Below are 8,422 nucleotides of genomic sequence, written 5' to 3' on the forward strand. Positions count from 1 at the left end.
GGGCATTAGGGAGAAGCCAGTGACGTCTGCACACCGCACGGGGTTCAGGCAATACTATTCGTTCGTGGTGACAAATCACATGGCAATATAAGCGGTAGAACCTGGGTATTGGGGACACAGAAGCTCCGCACTAGCTTTTCAACTTGTCTGTAAATCTCAAAGTTTAAAATAAAAAGTTTATTTAAAGAGTGTGTGTGTGTGTGTGTGAGAGAGAGAGATAAACAGCTGTGACCCAGCACATGAGCTAGGAGTGGTGCAGGCAGACTATCAACAGAGAAATGGAGGTATCACACCTCTGGGAGAGATCGGTGCTACAGAAAAAACAGGGCTGTGAAATTGCAACCTGCCCCCAACACCTGCACACCTGATGCCCTGATCTCCCACGTGTGAGCCAGGGGAAGAGGAGAGCAGCAGGCAAGGTCAGAGAGGGCAGGTCCCCTGTGGGCCATGGGAAGTACATAGAGATAATGCCCCTCCACGAACATGGTGGGGACATTCTGGGATGAAGGCGTGTGGGGGGACATAGCTGCATGTGGAGTGTGTGCACACGTATGCAGCATCTGTGTGCACGTGTATTTGTGCGAGTGCACATAACATAGTATGTGTGTACACTTGTAGCATCTGAACTCGTGCTCTGTGTGTGTGTGTGCATGTGGGAGTGACATGACCACGCCTGTGATGGGTGAGCAGAAACTCCTTTTCCCGGCAGCTGTGGCAGCTCAGGTGAGAGAGAATTACGGGGGCGGGCCGGGGGGGGGGGGGGGGGGCAACATGAGGAAGGTGGGGAAGGTGGGTGGGCAGTGCAGGCGTGAGGGAAGGGTCAGTGTCCAGGAGCACCTGCGGCTTTGGCTGGAGCCACAGATGTGCAGTGGGTGAGATGGAGGGGGTAGGTGCTGGGTTTGAGTGGGGGTGCAGGCAGAGCATGGTGGGGTGCCCTGGAAACCACTGCATGCTCCTGTTTACAGTGTTGGACACGCTGCTAGGGAAGACCCAAGCCTCCTCCAAAATGAAGGCCACGGTCAAGAGACTCACTGGCCAGCTGGGGCCACCTAGCAGAGATGTCCTGGAGCCTGAGGCTCTGTCAGCCCCGCCTTCCTGGCTGTTGGCAGTGGTTTCCACAAGTCTAAGAAACCCAGAGCGCACTCCTGGCAGAACGAGAGCCGGGGAGGCCTGCCTGCCCGCAAACATCTTCCCACGCTCCCCTGAAATTCTTCACTTTCTCAAAAGGCAAGATGTTCTCGTAATTAGAGGTGAATCTGGGCTGATGCCACCCTCTCAAAAAGAAAATGTGCCCATGCACCAGGCATTTGCACCTCCCTTTGAATGCAGCCATCTGTGACCTGCTGTTTCACACCAAATTGGGACGCCCGAGTCCAGGCCAGGTGGAAGGACACATGTGGCCCTGCTGCAGTGTCTAGTCCAAGGCAGGAATGGGGGTGGGAATGAAGGTGCCCCCTCCTCAGCTTTCCCAAGGAACAGCTTCCTTCTGGACAGTCCTAGAAAGACCAGGGGAAAAGGAAGAAAAGAGGGGTCCCTAGCACCATCACCAGCTCCCTGTGGCAAGTCATCACCTATGCCTCCAAGCAGAGTCCACAAGATGAATGCACACCTACTGTATGCCAGACCCTTATGTGGGCCCAAGGACACAGAGAAGGGCAAGATGGACATGAGCCTGTCCTCGTGGAGCTTAAAGCCCATGCCTGAGACAGACCCTGGCCAAGTGAACAGCAGGAGCTTAGCAGGGAGGTACAGGGAGGGCTTCCTGGAGGAAGTGGCATGTAAGTGGAGAAGAAGGCGGCAGCCAGACAGCCAAGCAAAAGGGAAAGGTGCCCACGTGGGGATGACCAGCGCATGGGAAGGCCTTGACCTCCTCTTGCCCTCCAGCTTGGATTTTCCCTGGGGGTGCGAGCCATTGTTTCACATAGACAGTGACACACCCCACTTTGCATTTTGTAAAGTTCCTTCTAGAATGCCATTGGAGGCCAGAGTGGAAGTCAGGAGACATGGAGAGTGGGTGCTACTGGAGTCTTCCTGGGACAAGGTCACAGTACCTGAACCAGGGAGAAGGTGACCAAGGGCACACAGAAGAGGAACAGGGTCTAAGCAGTCTGGAAGGTGGCTGCCTGCAGCTGTGAGGAGCAGGGAGAGTGGTGGAGGATGTGGGCTGGGCCGCCATGCGAACAAGAATGGGGGGGCTGGGGGCAGAGGCTTGCTGATGAGTTTGGTGTCTCCGCACTGGTCTTCCAGTGCCCACTTGTAAAATGAGGGAGGTGGATGGACTATTCGCCAAGTCCCCTCCTAGCTCAGGACCCCTCCAAGGTGGCATAGGTGTATCCTGCAGCCATGGGGAGGGCTCCAAATTTCAGGAACCACAACCTGTGGCGAAGTCTTGGCTTGCTTTGATTAAACATTCAGCTGTCCTCAGCGGCAGCCCACGTCCATAGCCTATGCCCTTTCTGCATGGATGACTCACCAGAATTAATGTTCATTTGATTTTTACTATAAATTACGCCTCCCATAATTTCTCTATTATGGACAGAGGACAGCTCCTTGGGAAAGGCTGGAGCGGCTATTTGGTCACTCATGCTGGGGAAGCGCTGAGTCACCGCTTCTCCCACGCACCGGCTGGCGGCAGAGGCGGCCACCCGGGCCATGGGCAGGTGGCCTAACGGATGCATCTCCCGAGTCCACTAATGGGAGTGGCTCACCTTGGCCCCCAGAAGAGGAAGAGGGGAGCAGGCAGTGAGAGCTCCTGTTTTTCTGAACCACCTGAATATGGAAGATTGTGATGTGGAAGGCAAAAAACCACAAAATCACGCTTTTAAAAAGGGAAGAATCTCCTTTCTTCCCTACCTCTTTCTTTCAAATATCATGTCCTATCCTCAGAATCCACACAGTCCTGGGCAAAATGAGTCAGGTCCTAATCCCAGGGTGCTCTCGGGCTTGGGATGAGACAGGTTGATCAGGTCATCTCTGAAGCCGGCACACAGTAAGGTGTGTGGAAAGAGCTGGGCCTTTCCCAGAGGAAGTGGCGCCTGCTGTGGCCGCAAGGCTGAGGGGCGGGCAGTGTCCGCCAGTGGGGAACAGTGTGTGCAAAGGCCATGGGGAGAGGACCTGGGGACGCTAGGTGCCCAAGGGAGACTGGTAAGCATGGAGCATGGGTGGGGCCAGCTCCCGCCCCAGAACTGTGATCCTTTGTTGGAAAAACGAGGGAAACACGAGGAGGCTCTGATGTCATCCTTAAGGAGGAACAGGGCACCATCATCATTCTGCAGATGTCCCTTCCACATGAGGACCTGGCTCACAGTGGGCCTGGGGGCCTGACTCAGCCACCTCAGGGTGTGAGGGAGGGCATGTCGCAGAAATGGAGGCAGGGCTTGGGAGAGGGGACAACAGCAAGAGAGGATGCCATCTTCTTTCTTTTCACCAGTTTTGAAACCACAGGCTACTTTGTAAAACTCCGACAAAACCAGGATTGTGAGTCATCAACCCCGACTCCCCCCCACCCCAGTGGAATAAACCAAATTACTTAAGCCTCCCACTGATCTTGTACATTTGTCTTTTTTTTTTTTTTTAATATCTGAAACTCAAAAGAAACTAAAGTTTACATGAAAAAAAAAAAACACCCCAAAAACCTAGCGTACTAGATTGAAGCAGACTCGTGCTTATCTGCTTTCCAAAATAATTCAATTAAAAAACAAAGCCCACAAACAGAACGACACGACTTTCGCCTGCGCCAGCCCCACCACTGCTGCTCAGCCGGGGTGCCTGGAATTGCTCAGCCTGGGGCGCCCTTCCCCGGAAGCCAGGGGCACAGTGGGACCCACCAGGCAGGCTTTCGATGGGCCCCACAGGAATCCCCTCTCACACATTGTTTCTGGGATGCGATTCAATGACCTGTGGCACAGACATTGTCCTATCACTGTCCCTGTTTGCAGATGTGGAAACTGAGGCTCAGGGTGGTCATTTACCTAAAGTTCTTCCCTTGTAAATATCACAGTGGACCTTGACCCTGGACTCTGCTGCAAAAAAACAAAAAAACAAAAACAAAAACAAAAACAAAACAAACAAAAAAACCAAAGGACACAAAAGTCCTAAAAGAAAGCCTTACTCTTTTCTTCCTCCAGACATCGGGTTTATACGGAACAGTAGGTACATGATTCCATTTATCTCAGTGGTTCTCAACTGGGGCAATTTCGCCCCCGAGGGGAGCATTTAGCAATGTCTGTGTTTATAGTTGTCATGACTCGGGCGGGGGATTGCTACCGGCGTCTAGTGGGTAGAGGCTGGGGTGCTGCAACATCCCACAATGTACAGGAAGCCCCCCACCGCAGAGAACAATCCAGCCACAAATGTCAATAGTGGTCCTGGAACCCTGACTTAGGTAAAATGGTGTTAGTAAAATATGTGTATGCCCGCACGCAGAGAAAGAGCTAGAAAGATATGTACCCAAATGTCTACATTTGTTTATCTCTTGGTGAAAGGATTTGGGTGATTTTTTTTCTTTCTTATGTTTTTCTGTACTGTTTGAATTTTTTAAGAAACAATGTGCATGTATCATTTTTATAATCAGGGAAAAAAAGCTGTTTTCATTTTGTAAAAACAAAAAAGGGCTTCAGGACTTATCGATTCTGATCCAGCCCCCTCACTAACTAGCTGTCAGGAGCAGCTCTCCGGGAAATATGTCTATGTGGAAGTGAGAAGAGCAATCCTTCTTGCATTATATTATGGGAATATAAAGTAACATTGTCCTGGAAAAGCTCTCTGAGCTCAGAGGAGAAAAATTGTTGAGAATCCTGAGATATTACTTCTCTCATCTATTTCCCCTCCAAGATGCTGTGTAGGTTTTTGCAGCATGGTGATTTAGGAGACCCAGCTTCGGTGAGGGCCACCTATTTGCCAGGTACCCGGCCCGAAAAGGAGGAGCACGGATAGGCCCGGTGAACCTCCTGGGCTGAGGGTGTGTGGAATGGACACTCCTACCTTTCAAAGATAGCATTTAGTCCTGGGGTGATTTCGATTTTGTCTTGAGGGTGGGTAAGGCCTGGCTTTTCCAGCCAGGGTATAACTGTCATTTGGTGAGGGATCATTCTGTACTGTGAGGGCCGTGGACTGGACATTGTAGGATGTTTAGCAGCATCCCTGGCTTCTACCTGTGAGATGCAATACCTCCCTTGCAATGGAATTACTGCGTAGTGCTAAAAAAGCAGCAGAAGGCTCATTGTATAGGGATCAGAGCACCTCCACCACCAAATCCAAACAACTGAATGTGTCTACAGACAAGGGCACGTGCTAGTGTGGGAGTGACAAAGTCACACGGGCACAGACCCCTTGGCTCCAGCCTGCTGGGCGTTTAGACAAGTGCACTTTGTAGCGATAACACAGGCTCCTGCGTCAGGATGCTGGTTTGCTGCATTTCTGAGTCACTGCTCATGTTTTCCATCTTCAGAAATTTTCCATTTGTGTCTGCCCCCTCCAAAACAACCCACTGCCCAGACAGGACCCCTTGTGGTCTGGACACCCCAAGTTCCCCGGACAAGCCTCAAGAGGCTGTGTGAGGTGTGGGACCAGGGCTCCAGTTTCCCTCCACATCATGACATGACAGGTAGTCTGTGTTCCAGCAGCCGGGGCAACAGGAACCACAGAAATGAACCCACGAACACCGAAACAACAAATCCCTCGCTTCCTGGGATTGCATAAAGCCAAGGACTAATTGTGAGAAGGCCCACAGAGAGGCTTCCGCGGCCACCCTGCGCACCAGTGCCTGACATCAGAATGAGAAGATGAACTTCAAATTGAGCAAGATAAAACCAGTTTGGGGAATGCAATATCTCACCTCACTTCCTGTCTTTTAAAAAATCCATAATTCATAGAGAACCCAGTCAGGGGTGTGCAGCCCAAACTGAATTATCCTTTTTTCTAAAGGCTAAGGCTGAGAGAGACATTTTCTTGACACGGAGAAAATAAAAAGCAACTCTTTTGAGCCCGTGTCCCCTGATCTTGACTTCCTTGCTACAGAACCTTCATTCCACAGGGATGGGAACATTAGAAACACATGCTAAATGACATTCTAAAACACATGCTGATGACACGGCTAGCAATTTATCCTGCTGCTGTCCTCACACAGGCCCAAAGGATGAATATATTGGTTTATTCATTGCGGAGCTGTTGGTAATAGCAACAGACTAGAAACAACGTAGGTACCATCACAGGATTGGTTAAATAAACCCCATTCCTCCCTTGTGATGGAATTACCATGTAGCACTAAGAAAAGAAGCAGGAGACTTGTTGTATAGTGATCGGAGAAACGTCATTGCATTGGTGAAGCAAGGTACAAAACAATGTCGTATGCTACCATCTGTGTTTATTTTAAAAAGGGGGAAAAAATACACGTGTGCACTGGCATGTGTATATTCTGTGCATCCCCAGGCTAGCTGGTTCCCAGGAGGAGTGGGTGGCAAGAGACAGGCTACGAAGACACCTCCCACCCCACGCTTTCATAGGTTTTGCTTTTTGAACCAGAAATAAGTGCTCAGAAATCAATGTATAAGATTAAACTTCCTTAAAAGTGAAAACAAAACCAAAAACATACTGTGATAATTTGTTGTAAAAAAAACAACATCGTAGGGGAGGGAAAATGAATTCCTATGAAACAAACCTGAGTGTGTTGCCTTAGGGAAACCCGGTCTGTGCTCTGGACCTTGGCATTCTCCATGCAGCAGTCGTTTTCTAAGGATCCCCTGCTTTTCTAGTATTTTGTGACGCTTTGGTGTCTTCCAAATAACAACATGGGGCCAGGCACAGTGGCCCACATCTGTAATCCCAGCACTTTGGGAGGCCGAGGTGGGCGGGTCACGAGGTCAGGAGTTCGAGACCATCCTGGCTAACATGTTGAAACCCTGTCTCTACTAAAAATACAAAAATTAGCCGGGCGTGGTGATGCGCACCTGTAGTCCCAGCTGCTCGGGAGGCTGAGGCAGGAGAATTGCTTGAACCCAGGAGGTAGAGGTTGCAGTGAGCTGAGATCATGTCACTGCACTCCAGCCTGGGTGACAGAGCGAGACTCTGTCTCAAAAACAAACAAACAAAACACACACACACACACAAAAACCCCCCCACAACTAACAACACAGCCATCCGCGTCCTCTAGTCGTGGCCAAAACTTATTCCAAAGCTCTTGTCCCTTTAACCTTCATTTCCCAAAGCAAAGTAGAGATGGTTTTGGTTGATACATGGATAATTATTATGCTAATATGCCTGTGCTCATTATGATGGATATTTCCTATTTGTGGCAAGTGATAGAGATTTTTCCATTCACTATGGTAGAGTAAAATTTCCTTGTCAAATCATGCATTTAAATAATGAAAGAGCAAAACAATACTAAGCAAATCACAGCACAGCTAGGCCTGCAGATGCAAAACCTCAGAGAGCTGAGACCCTGCTAGCTGAAATTTGGGTTCCATGGCTCTGCACACACCACCCCATCTCCCCAGAAAATCTACTTGACTTTCAATGACCAAGCCTTTTGGATTCTCTGAATCAGTATGATGAAGAGAAGAGAAAAAAAACTAAGCATTTGCCGTGAGCTTTCAATTGCAGAGCAGCAGATCCAGGTGTCCAGTCCTCAGCTGTGGAGTGGGGAGATGGTCTCCTCAAAGAACAGGGCGCTTTTTGCTCAGTCTGTCCATCTCTGAATAGCAATGACAACCTTCACTTTCGACTGCATTTGAGAACATATTTTCCATTCCACTTTTTGTCCATTCTCTGATGTCTATTATGGCTTAAGTGCTGCAAATCCTAAGCTGGTAAGAGAGGCCCTAATGAGTCCTGGGTTTGGCTGGATCGACACTTGCCTGCAGCCCTTTCTTAGAGACATTGTGAACAGTGCCATGGATGGGTTAGGGGAGAAAGCTCTCCCTCTGAAGAGCTGTGGTCTGAGGACTGGCTAATAGATGAGATGGTGATGTTGCTTTATGGGATACGTAAATGCAAGTGATCTCCAAATTACATTGCAGAAAAACACAGGAGGGGTTCCAGTGGAGCGGGACATAATGGCTTCTCCTAATTGGGGTAAAGAGAATTCCAGCCGCGTGGGATGAGGGTGATATTTGCAGAGTCACTGTCACAGAGAAGCAGCATCTCACAAGCCCCCAGCTCTCCCATTTCCCTTGGAAATACCCAGAGTGCCTATTTATTTGGAGCTGGCTATAGCATGGCCCTCCTTGCATGCACTCTTTGAAAGACATCGTCCCATTTGTTAATTTTCCTCTGCTAGAAAGCTTGTTAGTCTTTCCTTTCTACTTTCATGGAGGCTGTGAACCCGGAGCTGGGGAAAGGCAAGCTCCTGGGGAACCAGAGTTTCTGGCTGGTCTGTAGAGATGTTTCTGGAAGGTCAGGAGTGGGCCATATTTTTGAGCGTTTA

Source organism: Chlorocebus sabaeus, chromosome 2 (assembly GCF_047675955.1).
Source record: "Chlorocebus sabaeus isolate Y175 chromosome 2, mChlSab1.0.hap1, whole genome shotgun sequence".
Classification (NCBI taxonomy): Eukaryota; Metazoa; Chordata; class Mammalia; order Primates; family Cercopithecidae; genus Chlorocebus; species Chlorocebus sabaeus.